This window comes from Chrysoperla carnea (assembly GCF_905475395.1).
Source record: "Chrysoperla carnea chromosome X unlocalized genomic scaffold, inChrCarn1.1 SUPER_X_unloc_187, whole genome shotgun sequence".
Taxonomy (NCBI): Eukaryota; Metazoa; Arthropoda; class Insecta; order Neuroptera; family Chrysopidae; genus Chrysoperla; species Chrysoperla carnea.
In genome coordinates this window covers 7,501-14,938 of record NW_025408141.1, presented here as the reverse complement: position 1 = coordinate 14,938, position 7,438 = coordinate 7,501, and the positions used below count along the sequence as shown (strand labels likewise).

At 29.1% G+C, this 7,438-nt stretch overlaps 2 non-coding genes across 2 annotated transcripts; both read right to left on the bottom strand.

Moving 5' to 3' along the window:
* Window positions 1-1,843: 1,843 nt before the first annotated feature.
* LOC123304056 lies at window positions 1,844-1,998 on the bottom strand. The gene has a single exon (XR_006536112.1). It is a non-coding gene; the product is annotated as a 5.8S ribosomal RNA (ribosomal RNA).
* A 951-nt stretch (window positions 1,999-2,949) lies between these two features.
* Window positions 2,950-5,105, bottom strand: LOC123304057. The gene has a single exon (XR_006536113.1). It is a non-coding gene; the product is annotated as a small subunit ribosomal RNA (ribosomal RNA).
* Window positions 5,106-7,438: the final 2,333 nt, after the last annotated feature.

Here is a 7,438-nt window from a genome sequence, read left to right as displayed (position 1 = left end):
CTAGGTGCGCCTCTATTATAATATAATCCGAAAACTAAATTATAATAATATAAGACGCCCTAGGAGTGCGATATTTAATACATAATATAAATATATCCTCCTTTTATCATTTATAAAAAAATATAAATAATATTTACTTTCATTGTGCCTTTGGGTTTCATAAAATTTATAAATATTTCGATGAAAAAATATTTTATTCCCAATGACTTGCGTACATGCTAGACTCCTTGGTCCGTGTTTCAAGACGGGTCCTGAAAGTACCCAAAGCTATATCGTCGCTGACAGATAAATTTTTAATAAAAAAAAATGAGCCAGTTCATTATCATACACCTACTGACAGTTAAATAGTATCATATAACGGCATAAAATCCGTATATATAATATGTTTTAATAAAAAAACCTATTTATACTCGTGGTGGATCTGAACGCGTTAATAACGCGACTCAATATCAATTTATAATTAATACCATCAAACAATTAATCAAGAAACATAGGCGTTTAACATACACAAAATATTATCAAAAAATAATATTGTACATTAATCAACGCACCAATGCCTATAGATTAATATTTAATGGGTCGCAACGTCCTACAAGATGAGAAGTGCATACCTCGTTATCATACAATTAACAATATACAGCAGTGCATATATTTTTACTAAAAATAAATTCCTAATAAAAATTTTTGTCACATGCTAGTACAAATTGGTTGATTAACGATAAAAAGTAAATGAATCTCATCTTTCGACCTTTCGGGTTTCTCAGGTTTACCCCTGAACGGTTTTACGTACTCTTTAACTCTCTCTTCAAAGTTCTTTTCAACTTTCCCTCACGGTACTTGTTCGCTATCGGTCTCGTGGTAATATTTAGCCTTAGATGGAGTTTACCACCCACTTAGAGCTGCACTCTCATGCAACCCGACTCTAAGGAAAGATTCACCTATCATCAATAATAATCACTACGGGCCTGGCACCCTCTATGGGTATATGGCCCCATTCAAGATGGACTTGGATGTATTATATAACAATAGGTTTATATTGAATCTTCCTAAACACTACATTCCCCAAGTGTCTGTTTATCAGCCACGGGGTTCAGTGCTGGGCTTATCCCTGTTCGCTCGCCGCTACTAAGGGAATCCTAGTTAGTTTCTTTTCCTCCGCTTAATAATATGCTTAAATTCAGCGGGTAATCTCACCTACTCTGAGGTCGTAAAAGTTTTTAGAAGTATTAAAACAAAAATTTTTTTTATATATTATGTTTTTGTTATATTTTATAAGTAAACAATTTTCTTAATTATTCATACTCAAATTTTTTTAATATTATTATATAATATTATTTTTATATTTATCTAAAGAGAAGAAAATAAAAAATAAATAATTATATATATTAATTTTTTTCGAGTATATTGAAAATTTTATTACAAATAAAATATTCCATAACAAAATATTAATATATAATATTTTTGTTTATTCTTCTTTATTTAATATTTTAAAAATATATTATTAATATCATTTATTATTAATATTATTATTAACATAAAGTTTTATAATATTATATATAAATGATAAAAAATAATATTGATATATTAATTTAAAAATGTCGACAAATAATAAAAAATATATAAATTTTAAATGCTATTAAAAACATTTTATATTTATTTTTTTCTTATATTTGGCGTAAAACATTCATATATAAATAATTTTACATTTCTTTTATAAAAATTTTATTTATCAATTTAATTAAATATGAAAAAATAAATTTTCTTTTTTAATTATTGATAAATTTCTTTTTCATAAAAAAAATTTTATGTAAAATAATCTTTTATTATATTAATATAATGTATACGACCCTCAGCCAGATGTGGTCCGGGAACAGTATCCAAGGACCGCAATGTGCGTTCGAAATGTCAATGTTCATGTGTCCTGCAGTTCACAAGTTGACGCGCAATTAGCTGCGTTCTTCATCGACCCACGAGCCAAGTGATCCACCGTCCAGGGTAATCTTTTTAAATTTTAAATGTAAGTATTATTATTAATAATAATCTTTATTTTTAATATAAAAAATAAAATTATTAATTTATATATCTTTATAAATTCTTTTAAAATAAAAAAATTTTTCTAGAATATAAATTATATATTTTATTTTAAATATATATATATAAATTAAAGATATTATGGTATTAATAAATATATACATAACATTTTTGATATTTTTGTTAGTGCTAGCTAGATATAATAATTAATATTTGGTATATTTTATAGAAATGTATTTATTTTTTTTTTATAAATTATTTTCTACATAAAAATATATATAATATTAATATGGTACAAAACAAATGGGTTTGTTTTTTAACATAATAACTTTTAATAAAAAAAAAGAAATATCAAGACAAAACATAAAGAAATTTAAATTTGAAATAAATTTTATTCTTTAAAAAAATTTTATCTTGTGTTTTCTTTATTTTTATTATATAACATAGAAAAATAAAAATATAGATTATATCAATTATAATCTTATTTTATTTTTCTTAATAGAGATTATATACATATAAACAAATAATTTCAATATATTCTATTTTTAATTTCACTTTTTTATAAGAGAAATTATTTATAGATTTTATTAATAATTATTGTTTAATAATAATAATAATATTGAATATAAAAATATTTTATATGTAACAAATATATTATTAATATTTATATAATATTCTCTATATTATATGTATAGATATATTATGTGTATAAAAAAAGTTTGGCGTATTACTTTAATATGATATCATAACCAAAATAAATCTCTTTTAACACATAATTACTATTATATATTTTGAGAAAATTACATATTAATATGTTATTTTGTTAAAAAAAATATTTCTTATCAATAATATTTTTATTTTTTGGAATATTTAAAAACAATACAAAAAATATAAATAAATATATTTTATATATATCGTTAATGATCCTTCCGCAGGTTCACCTACGGAAACCTTGTTACGACTTTTACTTCCTCTAAATGATCAAGTTTGGTCATCTTCCCAGCAACATCGGCAATATCAGAAATATTGCCGCGTACCAGTCCGAAGACCTCACTAAATCATTCAATCGGTAGTAGCGACGGGCGGTGTGTACAAAGGGCAGGGACGTAATCAACGCGAGCTTATGACTCGCGCTTACTGGGAATTCCTCGTTCATGGGGAACAATTGCAAGCCCCAATCCCTAGCACGAAGGAGGTTCAGCGGGTTACCCGGACCTTTCGGCCTGGGAGGACACGCTGATTCCTTCAGTGTAGCGCGCGTGCGGCCCAGAACATCTAAGGGCATCACAGACCTGTTATTGCTCAATCTCGTGCGGCTAGAATGCCGCCTGTCCCTCTAAGAAGAATTATTTGTACGCCGGCAGTAAAAACCACATCAAAAAACTGCGTACCCATACACCATAACATATGCAACATAAAGCACAATATATACAAAATATAATCTTGATCGTTAAATCTCAAAAATACATGCATATATAAATACAATACATAACACACATGAAAATGAATGAAATGGGAAACAAACAGCCGATGGGCCTTGAGATGCCGGTAAAGTACGTCTATTTAGCAGGCTAGAGTCTCGTTCGTTATCGGAATTAACCAGACAAATCGCTCCACCAACTAAGAACGGCCATGCACCACCACCCACCGAATCAAGAAAGAGCTCTCAATCTGTCAATCCTTCCGGTGTCCGGGCCTGGTGAGGTTTCCCGTGTTGAGTCAAATTAAGCCGCAGGCTCCACTCCTGGTGGTGCCCTTCCGTCAATTCCTTTAAGTTTCAGCTTTGCAACCATACTTCCCCCGGAACCCAAAAGCTTTGGTTTCCCGGAAGCTGCCCGCCGAGTCATCGGAGGAACTTCGGCGGATCGCTAGCTGGCATCGTTTATGGTTAGAACTAGGGCGGTATCTGATCGCCTTCGAACCTCTAACTTTCGTTCTTGATCAATCAAAACATTTTTGGCAAATGCTTTCGCTTCTGTCCGTCTTGCGACGATCCAAGAATTTCACCTCTAACGTCGCAATACGAATGCCCCCATCTGTCCGTATTAATCATTACCTCGGAGTTCCGAAAACCAACAAAATAGAACCGAGGTCCTATTCCATTATTCCATGCACACAATATTCAGGCAAAATTTGAGCCTGCCTTAAGCACTCTAATTTGTTCAAAGTAAACGTACCGGCCCACCTCGACACTCAATTAAGAGCACCGCGACGGGATTGCAATTGGGGGCTGCCACCGCTCTTAACGGTTAAACACTTACGACAAATTACATAATAAAAATATATATAATGCATTAAATAAATAATAACACTAAAATATACTTTATACATAATCTGTACCACCCACCGGTAGGACGTCCCACATAACATGCTAGTTAAACAATGCGAGCATTGAACCAACAGTGTAGGACACAGATTCGACTACGAGCTTTTTAACCGCAACAACTTTAATATACGCTATTGGAGCTGGAATTACCGCGGCTGCTGGCACCAGACTTGCCCTCCAATGGATCCTCGTTAAAGGATTTAAAGTGTACTCATTCCGATTACGGGGCCTCGGATGAGTCCCGTATCGTTATTTTTCGTCACTACCTCCCCGTGCCGGGAGTGGGTAATTTGCGCGCCTGCTGCCTTCCTTGGATGTGGTAGCCGTTTCTCAGGCTCCCTCTCCGGAATCGAACCCTGATTCCCCGTTACCCGTTACAACCATGGTAGGCGCAGAACCTACCATCGACAGTTGATAAGGCAGACATTTGAAAGATGCGTCGCCGGTACGAGACCGTGCGATCAGCTTAAAGTTATTCAGAGTCACCAAATTAAACGATGCAAATTAAAATTTACACCGATTGGTTTTGATCTAATAAAAGCATTCCTTCCATCTCTGGTCGGAACTCTGTTTGCATGTATTAGCTCTAGAATTACCACAGTTATCCAAGTAAATGTGGGTACGATCTAAGGAACCATAACTGATATAATGAGCCTTTCGCGGTTTCACCTTAATTTGGCTTGTACTGAGACATGCATGGCTTAATCTTTGAGACAAGCATATGACTACTGGCAGGATCAACCAGGGAACTATTTGTATTTATAATATTAAATATATAATAATATACATGATATTTTTGTTTTCTTATTATAAGAAAAAAAATTTTCATACAATAATTATTAATATATAATAATATTATTACAATTTCATTTTAAATATCAGATGGTCTCACCCATTACTGATATAAATTTTTTTTTTTTTATATCTCTATTGTTTTAAAATTAATAGAAAAAACATATGAGATATATATATTATTATTAATTTTTTTTTTTTTCAAATATATATTTTATTATGTCATTTATATAATTTTTTTGCTTTTACAAAAAGAAATATATAACATGTTATTCATAATAAATATTATTGAATAAAAAAAAAAAATAATAATTATGATTTTTGTCAGACCATCACCAAATGGGTCTTAAAATATTTCAAACATTTTCTCATACTCGTCGCTAGATTGAAAGCGTCATTTATTTTTTAATTTTATTTAAAAAGTTAATTTTAAATAAAAAACGTTATAATAACACTTAATATTCTCGCTTGGTATGAGGTGAGTCAATGTAATATTATTTATAAAAATAATTTTTATATAAATATTGTGTGCTCATATGGGAGTGTAAAGTTTAAAACTTATAACCCATGAACTTGCTTTGACAAAAAAATTTATATGTTATTCTATTTATAATCAATAATTTAATAAAAAAAAAATTTTTTTTAAATATTGATATAAAAAGATATACATATAGAGGTTTTTTTACAAAATTCTCATTAATTTTTTTACAAAAATAATAATACAATATTTAATATCAAAATAATCCAAACTGATTACCATCCAGACTATTATCAATATATATAAGATTGTATTATTATTCATTTCAATACATATTTATTAAAACTGAGATAAAATTTCATATATTAATAAATATGCATGTGTAAAAAAAAAATTTTTTATATAATAATTGAAAATGTTTTTGCTATTATTTTGTATACATACATTAAATAATTGATAACAATTTAATACAATGTACACCTAAAAAATAATAACAGCATATACATATTCGAAACATTACTAGCAAAAAAACCAAAATACAATATTAAATATCAAAATAAACCAAACTGATTACCATCCAGAATATTTTGAGTATATATATATATATAATTTTGTATATTTTGCGTTCATGTTAATAAAATATATAAATGATACATATTTGAAAAGTGTTATTCTTCTTTCTGTTTTTTCGTAATATCATGGTGTCCATAGACATGCAAAAGCGTCATACCAAGCCATATACATACCTACACCACCTTTGTTGAATGATACACGAACAGTATGAAAATTAAACAACATATTCAATATCATTTTATATTATACTAAAATAAATGTTATTCTATTAAGAAAGTGTATATTTTTAAATTTGGCATTCATTACATAGTCAAAATACAATAATAATATAGATGATACATATACGATAATTGTTATTTTTCTTTCTGTTTTTTCGTGATATCATGGTGTCCATAGAATTGCAACGACGTCATACCAAGCCATATACAACTCTACACCACCTTTGTTGAATGATACACTTAGAGTATGAAAAATAAACAAATTATACTATATCATACTATATCATATATGTAAGACTGTTGAACATAATACCACAAAATACACTATTTCATATAGATATACATTCATTCTTGTCAACATAAAAGTACGTTATAAATGATACATATACAATAAGTTTTATTCCTCTTTCTGTTATTCCGTAATATCATAGTGTCCATAGAATTGCAACGACGTCATACCAAGCCATATACAACTCTACACCACCTTTGTTGAATGATACACGGACAGTATGAAAAATAAACAACCTATTCTATACCATTTAATATCATACTAAAACATGAAACAAATGTTATTCTATTAAAAAGTGTATTATTTTATTATATTTAGTATTCATTACACAGTCAACATACATAAATGATACATATACGATAAGTGTTATTCCTCTATCTGTGCATCCGTAATATCATAGTGTCCATAGAATTGCAACAACGTCATACCAAGCCATATACAACTCTACACCACCTTTGTTGAATGATACACGGACAGTATGAAAAATAAACAACTTATACTATACCATACTATATCATATGTGTGAGACTGCTGAACGTAATACCACTAATACACTGTTATACATAGATATACATTCATCTCATTAACTTACACGCACTATCCATCATATATATTAAAGACATTACACCCGGTGCTTCAAACTCAAAATATGATAATGTTTAAAATGGCTTTAAACATCATAAACTTTACAGAATAATCAAAATTTAAAGAAAAAAATTTTTAAAAAAAAA